We start from the raw sequence: 11,971 nt of genomic DNA on the forward strand, positions 1-11,971 counted from the left end.
AAGGAAGGCACGAGGTAGGGGGCGTGCCTACCCCCCAGGCGCGCCCTCCACCCTCATGGGGCCCATGTTGCTCCACCGACGTACTTCTTCCTCCTATATATAACTACGGACCCCCAAACTACCAGATACGGAGACAAAAACCTAATTCCACCGCCGCAACCTTCTGTACCCGTGAGATCCCATCTTGGGGCCTTTTCTGGAGCTCCGCCGGAGGGGGCATCGATCACGGAGGGCTTCTACATCAACACCATAGCCTCTCCGATGATGTGTGAGTAATTTACCTCACACCTTCGGGTCCATAGTTATTAGCTAGATGGCTTGTTCACTCTCTTTGGATCTCAATACAATGTTCTCCCCCTCTCTTGTGGAGATCTATTCGATGTAATCTTCTTTTGCGGTGTGTTTGTTGAGACCGATGAATTATGGGTTTATGATCAAGTTTATCTATGAACAATATTTGAATCTTCTCTGAATTCTTTTATGTATGATTGGTTATCTTTGCAAGTCTCTTCGAATTATCAGTTTGGTTTGGCCTACTAGATTGATCTTTCTTGCAATGGAAGAAGTGCTTAGCTTTGGGTTCAATCTTGCGGTGTCCTTTCCCGGTGACAGTAGGGGCAGTAAGGCACGTATTGTATTGTTGCCATCGAGGATAACAAGATGGGGTTTATATCATATTGCATGAGTTTATCCCTCTACATCATGTCATCTTACTTAGAGTGTTACTCTGTTCTTTTGAACTTAATACTCTAGATGCATGCTGGATAGCGGTCGATGTGTGGAGTAATAGTAGTAGATGTAGGCAGGAGTCGGTCTACTTGTCTCGGACGTGATGCTTATATACATGATCATACCTAGATATTCTCATAACTATGCTCAATTCTGTCAATTGCTCAACAGTAATTTGTTTACCCACTGTAATACTTATGCTCTCGAGAGAAGCCACTAGTGAAACCTATGGCCCCCGGGTCTATTTTCCATCATAATAATCTTCCAATACTTAGCAATTTTTATTGCCTTTTATTTTACTTTGCATCTTTATCATAAAAATACCAAAAATATTATCTTATCATATCTATCAGATCTCACTTTCGTAAGTGACCGTGAAGGGATTGACAACCCCTTTATTGCGTTGGTTGCGAGGATTTTATTTGTTTGTGTAGGTGCGAGGGACTCGTGCGTGGCCTCCTACTGGATTGATACCTTGGCTCTCACAAACTGAGGGAAATACTTACGCTGCTTTACTGCATCACCCTTTCCTCTTCAAGGGAAAACCAATGCAGTGCTCAAGAGGTAGCAAGACTAGCTAGAAAGGCATTAAAGAAAAGCGCTTGTTGGGAGACAACCCAATCTTTACCCCTACTGTTTTTGTGTTTTCACATGATTAAGCTACTGTAGTAATCATGTTTTATAGCTTTTGTTTCAATAAAGTGCCAAGTAGAACCTTTGGGAAGACTTGGGTGGAAGTTAATGTGATCTTGCTGTAAAAACAGAAACTTTGCACTCACGAGTTTAGCTGTCATTTTTTACAGAGAGTGATTTTAAGTTGATTCTTTTTGCAGAAGATTAATAGACAAATTTCTCAGGTCCACCAATTTATTTTAGAATTTTTGGAGTTCTAGAAATATACGTTTGATACAGATTACTACAGACTGTTCTGTTTTTTGACAGATTCTGTTTTCAGTGTGTTGTTTGCTTATTTTGATGAATCTATGAGTAGTATCGGAGGGTATGAACCATACAGAAGTTGGAATACAGTAGATATTACACCAATATGAATTTAGAGTGAGTTCACAACAGTACCTAAGTGGTGGTTTTATTTTCTTATACTAACGGAGCTTACGAGTTTTCTGTTGAGTTTTGTGTTGTGAAGTTTTCAAGTTTTGGGAAAAGATTCGATGGACTATGGAATAAGGAGTGGCAAGAGCCTAAGCTTGGGGATGCCCAAGGCACCCCAAGGCAATATTCAAGGACGACCAAGATCCTAAGCTTGGGGATGCCCCGGAAGGCATCCCCTCTTTTGTCTTCATTCATCGGTAACTTTACTTGGAGCTATATTTTTATTCACCACATGATATGTGTTTTGCATGGAGCGTCAATTTATTTTGTTAGGATTTGCTTGCTGTTATTTAGAACAATGTTTTGCATCTTTTATTTCAATAAAAGTGGCATTGATAGCCTTTACTATGCTTATTTTACAAGTCTACATGTTGCTGTTTGAAAACAGAAAGTTTACCGCTGTTGCAAAAATTCCCTAGAAAAGTCAGAATGTGATAAAATGTTGAAACCTTTTGCATAATAGGCTCTGATAAATTTACTACAGTGGGCATTTTCTTTAATAATTTTTGGAGCTAGGGAAGTATGGATCTTGCTGCATTCTTTACAGACTATCCTGTTTAGGCAGATTGTTGTTATGTTTGCATTGTTTGCATATGTTTGCTTCTTTAATGATTCTATTTGAGGACAGGACTATTAAATATGCAGAGCCATTTAGCATGGAATGTTGAATAATAATTTTAGTGATTTGCTACAGTATAGTATGATAAGGTTTTTGCATTGGTTTATACTAACTTATCTCATGAGTCCTTGTTGAGTTTTGTGTGGATGAAGCTCTTGAGATTTAGGGAGACCGTGATATGAGAGGAATTAAGGAGACACAAAAGCTCAAGCTTGGGGATTCCCAAGGCATCCCAAGATAATATTTCAAGAAGTCTCAAGCGTCTAAGCTTGGGGATGCCCCGGTTGGCATCCCACCTTTCTTCTTCGACAACTATCGGTTAGTATCGGTTTATCCTAAGTTTTTGCTTCTTCACATGATGTTTGCTATCCTTGAAAAGTCGTTTTACTTTGTTTTGCTTGCTGTTTGAATAATATCCCAAGATCTGAAATTCTTAAATGAGAGAGAGTCTTCACATAGCTACATAATTATTTAACTTATATCTTTTTGGAGTAGTTTGTCATTTACTCGTGTGCTTCACTTATATCCTATGAGTAAATAGTTGAATGATTTGAATATCATAAATCTGAAATTATATATGTTTTATATGCTTATCGCATGGGGATTAATGACTTCACATATAAGAAGTAGAGGTGGTAAATTTATTGAAGGTTAGCAAACATTGTATTGGTCACTTGAACAATTCATGAAAGAATATTGAGGGAAGAGAGATTTCACATATAAATATACTATCTTGGACATCTTTTGTAATTGTGAGCACTCATTAAAATATGACATGTTAAAAGGTTGATGTTGGACAAGGAAGACAATGTAATGGGTTATGTTTTCTTATATCTGAAATAAAGTATATTGTCATGGATCATCGAACATGTTGAGCTTGCCTTTCTCCCTCATGCTAGCCAATTCTTTGCACCAAGTAGAGATACTACTTGTGCTTCCAAACATCCCTTAAACCAGTATTGCCATGAGAGTCCACCATACCTACCTATGGATTGAGTAAGATCTTTCAAGCAAGTTGTCATCGGTGCATGCAATAACAATTGCTCTCTAAATATGTATGATCTATTAGTGTGGAGAAAATAAGCTTTGTACGATCTTGTGATGTGGAAGCCATAAAAGCGACGGACTGCATAATAAAGGTCCCTATCACAAGTGGCAATATAAAGTGACGTTCTTTCGCATTAAGATTTTGTGCATCCAACTATAAAAGCGCATAACAACCTCTGCTTCCCTCTGCGAAGGGCCTATCTTTTATTCTTGTCTTATACCTTATGCAAGAGTCATGGTGATCATCACCTTTCCTTTTTACATTTTATCCTTTGGCAAGCACATTGTGTTGGAAAGATCCTGATATATATATCCAATTAGATGTAAGGCATCATGAACTATTATTGTTGACATTACCCTTGAGGTAAAAGGTTGGGAGGTGAATCTATAAGCCCCTATCTTTCTCTGTGTCTGATAACTTTGAACCCATAAATATCGCGTGAGTGTTAGCAATTGTGAAAGACTAAATGATAGTTGAGTATGTGAAGTTTGCTGAATCAAAGCTCTGACATAGACTCTTCCTGAAAATAAGATGATTTGTAATTGTTTGATGACTAATAACACGGTTTGTTAGTTTTCAAGAAAGTTTATGATCTATACTTTAACATGTGAGTAGTTTGTTACTTGATCGTGAAAAGTTTTATGAGATGAGCTACTGTTATGACATATAATGATGCTAGAAAAGGTGATTGAAATTATCATTGATGAAACTTGTGCGCCTGCTAGCATTCACACTTCATAAATTATTTCTTTTATCATTTACCTACTCGAGGATGAGCAGGAATTAAGCTTGGGGATGCTGATATGTCTCCAACGTATCTATAATTTATGAAGTATTCATGCTATTATATTCTCTGTTTTGGATGTTTATGGGCTTTACTAAACACTTTTATATTATTTTTGGGACTAACCTATTAACCGGAGGCCCAGCCCAAATTGTTGTTTTCTTGCCTATTTCAGTGTTTCGAAGAAAAGGAATATCAAACGGAGTCCAAACGGAATGAAGTCTTCAGGATAGTTAATTTTGGAACGGAAGCAATCCAGGAGAATTGGAGTAGACGTCAGGGAAGCTTCGAGGAAGCCATGAGGCAGGGAGGCGCGCCCTACCCCCCTGGGCGCGCCCCCACCCTCGTGGGACCTCGTGGCTCCCCTGACCGACTTCTTTCGCCTATATATATCCATATACCCTAAAAACATCGGGGAGCAGAATAGATCAGGAGTTCCACCGCCGCAAGCCTCTGTAGCCACCGAAAACCAATCTAGACCCGTTCCGGCACCCTGCCGGAGGGGGGGAACCCTCACCAGTGGCCATCTTCATCACCCCGGCGCTCTCCATGATGAGGAGGGAGTAGTTCACCCACGGGGCTGAGGGTATGTACCAGTAGCTATGTGTTTGATCTCTCTCTCTCTCTCTCTCTCGTGTTCTCGATGTGGTACGATCTTGATGTATCGCGAGCTTTGCTATTATAGTTGGATCTTATGATGTTTCTCCCCTCTACTCTCTTGTAATGGATTGAGTTTTACCTTTGAAGTTATCTTATCGGATTGAGTCTTTAAGGATTTGAGAACACTTGATGTATGTCTTGCATGTGCTTATCTGTGGTGACAATGGGATATTCACGTGATCTACTTGATGTATGTTTTGGTGATCAATTAGCGGGTTCCGTAGCATTGTGAACTTATGCATAGGGGTTGGCACACATTTTCGTCTTGACTCTCCGGTAGAAACTTTGGGGCACTCTTTGAAGTACTTTGTGTTGGTTGAATAGATGAATATGAGATTGTGTGATGCATATCGTATAATCATACCCATGGATACTTGAGGTGACATTGGAGTATCTAGGTGACATTAGGGTTTTGGTTGATTTGTGTCTTAAGGTGTTATTCTAGTACGAACTCTTGAATAGATCGATCAGAAAGAATAACTTTGAGGTGGTTTCGTACCGTACAATAATCTCTTCATTTGTTCTCCGCTATTAGTGACTTTGGAGTGACTCTTTGTTGCATGTTGAGGGATAGTTATATGATCCAATTATGTTATTATTGTTGAGAGAACTTGCACTAATGAAAATATGAACCCTAGGCCTTGTTTCAACGCATTGCAATACCGTTTGTGCTCACTTTTATCATTAGTTACCTTGCTGTTTTTATAATTTCAGATTACAAATACTCATATCTACCATCCATATTGCACTCGTATCACCATCTCTTCGCCGAACTAGTGCACCTATACAACTTACCATTGTATTGGGTGTGTTGGGGACACAAGAGACTCTTTGTTATTTGGTTGCAGGGTTGCTTGAGAGAGACCATCTTCATCCTACGCCTCCCACGCATTGATAAACCTTAGGTCATCCACTTGAGGGAAATTTGCTATTGTCCTACAAACCTCAGCACTTGGAGGCTCACAACGTCTACTAGAAGAAGGTTGTGTAGTAGACATCATACTACCTCGACTTGTAGCGCTACACACCATAGCTGCGGTGGCTCTCTTGTGCTGTTGCTGAGTTGGCGGCGGAGACTGCTGACATGGCTGACTTGGAGGAGAAGTGGGCTGACGCGGTGCCAGACTTGGAGGAGGAGGAGTGGGCTGATGCGGTGCTGGACTTAGAGCAGGAGTTGGCTGATGCGCTGCCGGACTTTGAGGAGGAGGAGTGGCCTGACGAGTTGGCGGACTTGAAGGAGCAGGACTATGCTGAGGCGGCGGCTGATGATCACTTGCAGGAGCGGGAGATTGCTGACGCGGTGGCGGACTTCGAGGAGGAGTCGGCTGACACGGTGTCGATGGCCTTGGAAAGATGATGCAATTCTCCATAGGATGATACGATGTTTGGCCTCTCCCAGTGTGTGCTCCTCGTCACCTCCAGGAATGGCAAGCTCTAGCCCCGAATATTGGTCCACCACCTCATCAACCTGGACACGAGCATAGCCAGCTGGAATCGGGTTGCAATGGAAGGTTGCTCCGAGGGAATTTGTATAAGGAACGGAGTCCGCCACCTTCATGGATATGTTCTTCATTTTGAAGTGTAACTCACAATTAGTGCTCTCCATGATGTCATCCACAGGGTATCTATCCAGCAGCTGTGCCTCGCCCGGGGCGAAACCCACGTTGCTTCTCGGCATGGATGGGACGGTGCTATCTAATGCTGGATTATCCGCTAGCTGGTGCCACTGCTGAGACCCCCTTTCTTGGCTAAGTGAGTCGATTTGCTGCTGCTGCCGCTGGAATTGGAGTGCCAACTCCGCGTGCTTTGGTTCTAGGCATTTAAGGCGTTCTGCTTCCTGCTTCCTCTGCTCCTCCTCCAGCTTCCTCTTCTTCTCCTCATCCATCTTCCTTCTCGCACGGCTTCTGTAGTCGGCGTTCCAGTCCGCAAACCCCTCATACCACGGAACAACGCATTTGCCTCGTGTTCTTCCCGGGTGTTAAGGATTTCCCAGGGCGCGCGTAAGCTCGTCGTTCTCTCTGTTGGGCGTGAACACCCCCGTTCGAGCCTCATCTATTGCAACAAGTATCTTATCTTCGACTCCTTTAAGACTTGCCCTCTTCGAAACCTTGCCTGTCTTCGGGTCCAACGCCCCCCATGCGCATAGAACCAAGTCCTGACCCTGGGGGGCCAGCTCTTAGTAATTGGAGTGACTGATGCATCCAGCATCTCTTGCGCAGACTTATCCCACTTAGGCATTGCCACCGCGTAGCCACCTGGCCCCAGCTTATGGAACTGCTCCTTTTTGCGGCATTGGCCTTGTTTACTCTCAACCGTTCCTTAGATAATTCTGATTCCTTGAATTTCACGAAATCGGGCCAGTGCTCTCTTTGCTTCTACAGTGTTCCCTTGAATTCTGGAGTCTTCTTTCCTCCTTCGACGTACTTTGGCCATATTTTTTTTCTTGTGGGTGCTGAATACAATTGCCATCTTCCTAAGAGCAGCCGCCTTCACTTTCTGCACATCTGCATCTGTGAAATTATCTGGTAGGCTGAAATGTTCCATGAGAGATTCCCAAAGCAGATCTTTTGCTCTGTCGTCGACCCAAGTTAGATCTGGACGTTCCTTTGCTGGCTTTTTCGATTCTTGCATGGAGATCAGGATTTAGTCCTTCACAAGAACTACGCACTGACGAACGAACTTGTTCGCATTCTTCTTAGGCAAGATTGGTTCGCCATCAGTTTTGATGGTATCTATGTTGTACTTTACGCCCTATTTCAACCTTTTGGCCGGGCCTCGCACTGTCCTGCTGTCAGATTTGCTTGATCCGGAGGGCTGAAAGAAGAAAGATCGATTGGTTAATAGATCTTCAACTCCTTAAAAACATGTGATGATCACCAGATGCCTGCTTATATAAATATACCTCGCCGATCTCTGTTATTTCAAGATCAACATTTTCTTCATCATCATAATCATAGTTCTGGACTTCATCAATTCGATCACCACGATCGAATATCATATCACCCTCCCCGGTATTGTTTAGATATTGGGAGCCATCATCTGCTTCATTCTGATCATCTGGCCGGCCAGGGGAGCGTATGATCTCGAACAGGGCCTCTTCTCCTTCTCTGCCGGTATAGTCAGGCATAGCTTTTATTTAACTAATTCAGAAGAAATATAAAACAATTTAGTATTCAAATTACAATGCATGCATGCAATCAATAAGGAAAAACTGAATCATAGTACATAATATGCATCATCGAATATAATCTCCAATACATTGTCTCGAATATTATCAGATAATATATATAATCTCTAATACATAGTCTCGAATAATATATATATAATCTCGGATACATCATCTCGAATATTATATGTCGAATACATAGCTAGCTAATAAAGATCGAATACTACAGAAAAATCTAGTTCACTCGCGGTTCCTGAGGCGCGGGTGGTGGACACCCAAAGAGAAGAAACCATCACAGGATCATAGCTCGGGTGAGATCCCCGAAGAACCTACCAGGTATTGGAGAACCTGACGTCCATAGCAGCCATGTAGCGACGGACGTGCTCGTCCTCCTCCCTCACACGGCGACGTACCACCTCCGGCGGGGCCGGCTCCCTCCGCACCGAAAGTGGCCCACACGAACACCACCAAAGGAGCTCAGGGTCGACGACGGGACCTGGGGCCGGGTTCCTCACCAAGCGGAGCGCCCCTGAAGATAGCACCTCCCAGTGCCAGCCCGACAGAGCCCAGTCCCGGACATGGGTCCTCTGAAGCAGGACGTCGTTGCGAAATGGTCGACGGCGCTGATGCGGGCCGGGCATCGTCGTGAACAAATACTATATGCAAACGTAACATTTTTAGATGATTGGATTGTGATTTCTTATATACAAATTTAAAAAATGATGTCGTTGCAATTGTCAAAATTCTATATGCAAATTCTATATGCATCTATAACATCGATCATCGTTTAACAATTTGACATTAATCTAATTCATCTAGCTAAAACTAACATTTCTAAAATTTCTAACATTTCTATATAACTAACATTTCTATAACTAAAAAACAGAAAAAAAAAATTCTAACATTTCTATAAACATTTCTATAACTAAAAAACATAAAAATTACTAACATTTTTATTACGAACAATGTGTGTGTGTGTGTGTGTGGCCATGGCGGGGCAGGAGCTCACCGGCGAGGCGAGGCGATGGGGGCGGCGACGAGGACGGCGACGGGCGGCGACGACGGGGATGGAGACGGGCGGCGACGGGCCGGGGCGGCGACAGGGACGGCGACGACGGGGATGGCGACGGACGGTGACGGGGACGGCGCGGCTACGAGCGGCGATGGGGACGGGGGCGGCGACGGGGGCGTCGACGGGGGCAGCGACAGGGGGTGGCGACGGGGGCCGGCGGCGACGGGGGTGCCAACGGGGGGCGGCGGTGACGGGGCAGAGGAGAAGAAGCAGAGGAAGAGATGAAAACTGACGAAATTCGTAAGTGCTATATATATAGGAGGGGCCACCAGCCGGTACTAAAGGTCAAATTTGGCCAGCCCAAGCGGCGGGAAGCGCACCCCTTTAGTACCGGGTCGTGGCTGCAACCGGTACTAAAGGGGGGGTCTTTAGTACCGGTTGCAGCCACGACCCGGTACTAAAGGGTGTGCGCTGCCACCCCGCGGTGCACAATGTTTAGTCCCACCTCGCTAGTCGAGGAGCCCAGGACATGTTTATAAGCCCCGGTGCGGGCACTGCATCGAGCTCCTCTCTAATGCAGGCCTTCTGGGCCTAATACTCCTACTCTGTCATGTGGGGCCTACTGGCCTAGCGGGCCTGCATCCTGGCCCAACTACAAGTTGGGTTTCTAGTCGTATGCAGGTCGTTGTGGCCTAGTAGGTGGGCTTTTTCGTTTTTTCTATTTTTCTGCTTTATTTAAATTATTTTATTTATTTCTAAGTTGTTTTTTTGCTGTATTTAGAGTTTCTTTGTGAATATTTGTGCTTTAGGTACAAAAAATTACAGACTTTCTGTTTGTGCTAGTAGTTTTCACATTTGAATAGTTTACATTTGAATTATTTGAAATTTGTGTGAATCACTAGTTTGTGAATAACTTAACTTTAAAAATAGATTTTTCAGTGACTCTTTTTTCTTAGGTTCAATATTAATGTGTTTTATCATTATATTCAATTGGTAATACTTAGGTTATTTAAAAAATGAAATGCCTTTCTAACAGATGAGTTTTCGTCCAAAACCCTGATACTTCGAAAGAGATTGTCCATTTTGTACACGAAGTGCATCAGTTTTTTCCGTAACCCTCTCTACTTTTTTGCACATGTTATGGGGGTGAAATGATGATACCATGCCAACTTTCAACCTTTCCAGAGTTCATTTGAAGTGTTTTTCAATTTCAGGGTCGTTTAGCTAAAAAAAAGTAAATGCATGAAAAATAGCAAATGATGTCAGAAAGGGTTGAAAATTCATGACATGGCTTTGAATGGTGCATACTGAGCGCACAAAAAGGCTGGAGTTGAAATAAGTTTTTAAAAAAATCAGTAAATGCATGAAAAATAGCATATGATGTCAGAAAGGTACACGTATGTCTGAAGCACAAAAGTACACGTTTCAAGTGCCAAAACACATAAGCACCCTAACTATTACAAAGATTCCCTACGGTTTGTCCAAAGTGGGACTTTCCAGATATACAAGTTTGAAAACTCACTAGAGAAGAAAGTGATGACAGTGAAGCCGATCACATCCCAGAGTGGGATCTTTGGGCTTTGTGAAACTTTTTCTTCGCGTGTGTCCCTTTGCGCCGTAACCATGGAGAATATTCATCATTTAACTGGATGCTTGGGTCAATATTCACTCTGAATGGAGCAATTTCATCAAACTTTTCATAATCTTCTGATATGTCTGTCTTGTCATCCACTCCCACGATGTTTCTTTTCCCTGAAAGAACTATGTGGCGCTTTGGCTCATCGTATGATGTATTTGCTTCCTTATCTTTTCTTTTTTCTTGGCTTGGTAGACATGTCCTTCACATAGAAAACCTGCACCACATCATTGGCTAGGACGAATGGTTCGTCTGTGTACGCAAGATTGTTGAGATCCACTGTTGTCATTCCGTACTGCGGGTCTTCCGTTACCCCGCCTCGTGTCATATTGACCCGTTTGCACCGAAACAAAGGGAAGTTTAAGCCAAGTCCATAGTCAAGTTCCCATATGTCCTCTATGTAACCATAATATGTGTCCATTCCCGTCTTGGTTGTTGCATCAAAGAAGAACCACTGTTTTGGTTGGTGCTCTTCTTATCTTAGGCGGTCGTGTAAAATGTATTCCCATTTATCTCGTACCCTTTGAAAGTCATTATATCTGAAGATGGTAACTGGGACAGCAAGTACAGGTCATCTTCAATAGCGGCGTCATGCATGGAACATGTCTGCAACCAACCGGCGAAAGTCCCCGTTTGTTCACGTGTAATCCAGTTGTCAGACTGCTCTGGGTGTTTGGAGCGTAGAAAATTCTTGTGTTCCTCCATATACGGAGCCACCAAGGCGTAATTCTGTAGAACTGTGTAGTGTGCTTGAGTGAGAGAATTCCCGTCCATGCATATTATTTGATTCCCTCCTAGCGTACCTTTTCCACCCAGTCTGCCCTTATGCCGCAATTCAGGAACACCAATTGGCTTAAGGCCAGGAATAAATTCAATACAAAACTCAATGACCTCCTCATTTTCATGGCCCTTGGAGATGCTTCCTTCTGGCCTAGCACGGTTATGAACATATTTCTTTAAGACTCACATGAACCTCTCAAAGGGGAACATATTGTGTAGAAATACAGGACCCAGAACGTTAATCTCTTTGCATAGGTGAACTAGGACGTGTGCCATGATGTTGAAGAAGGATGGTGGGAACACCAACTCGAAACTGACAAGACATTGCACCAAATCATTCTCTAACCTTGGTATGATTTCTGGATCGATTACCTTCTGAGAGATTGCATTGAGGAATGCACATAGCTTCACAATGGCTAATCGAACG

The sequence above is a fragment of the Aegilops tauschii genome, chromosome 1 (assembly GCF_002575655.3).
Source record: "Aegilops tauschii subsp. strangulata cultivar AL8/78 chromosome 1, Aet v6.0, whole genome shotgun sequence".
Taxonomy (NCBI): Eukaryota; Viridiplantae; Streptophyta; class Magnoliopsida; order Poales; family Poaceae; genus Aegilops; species Aegilops tauschii.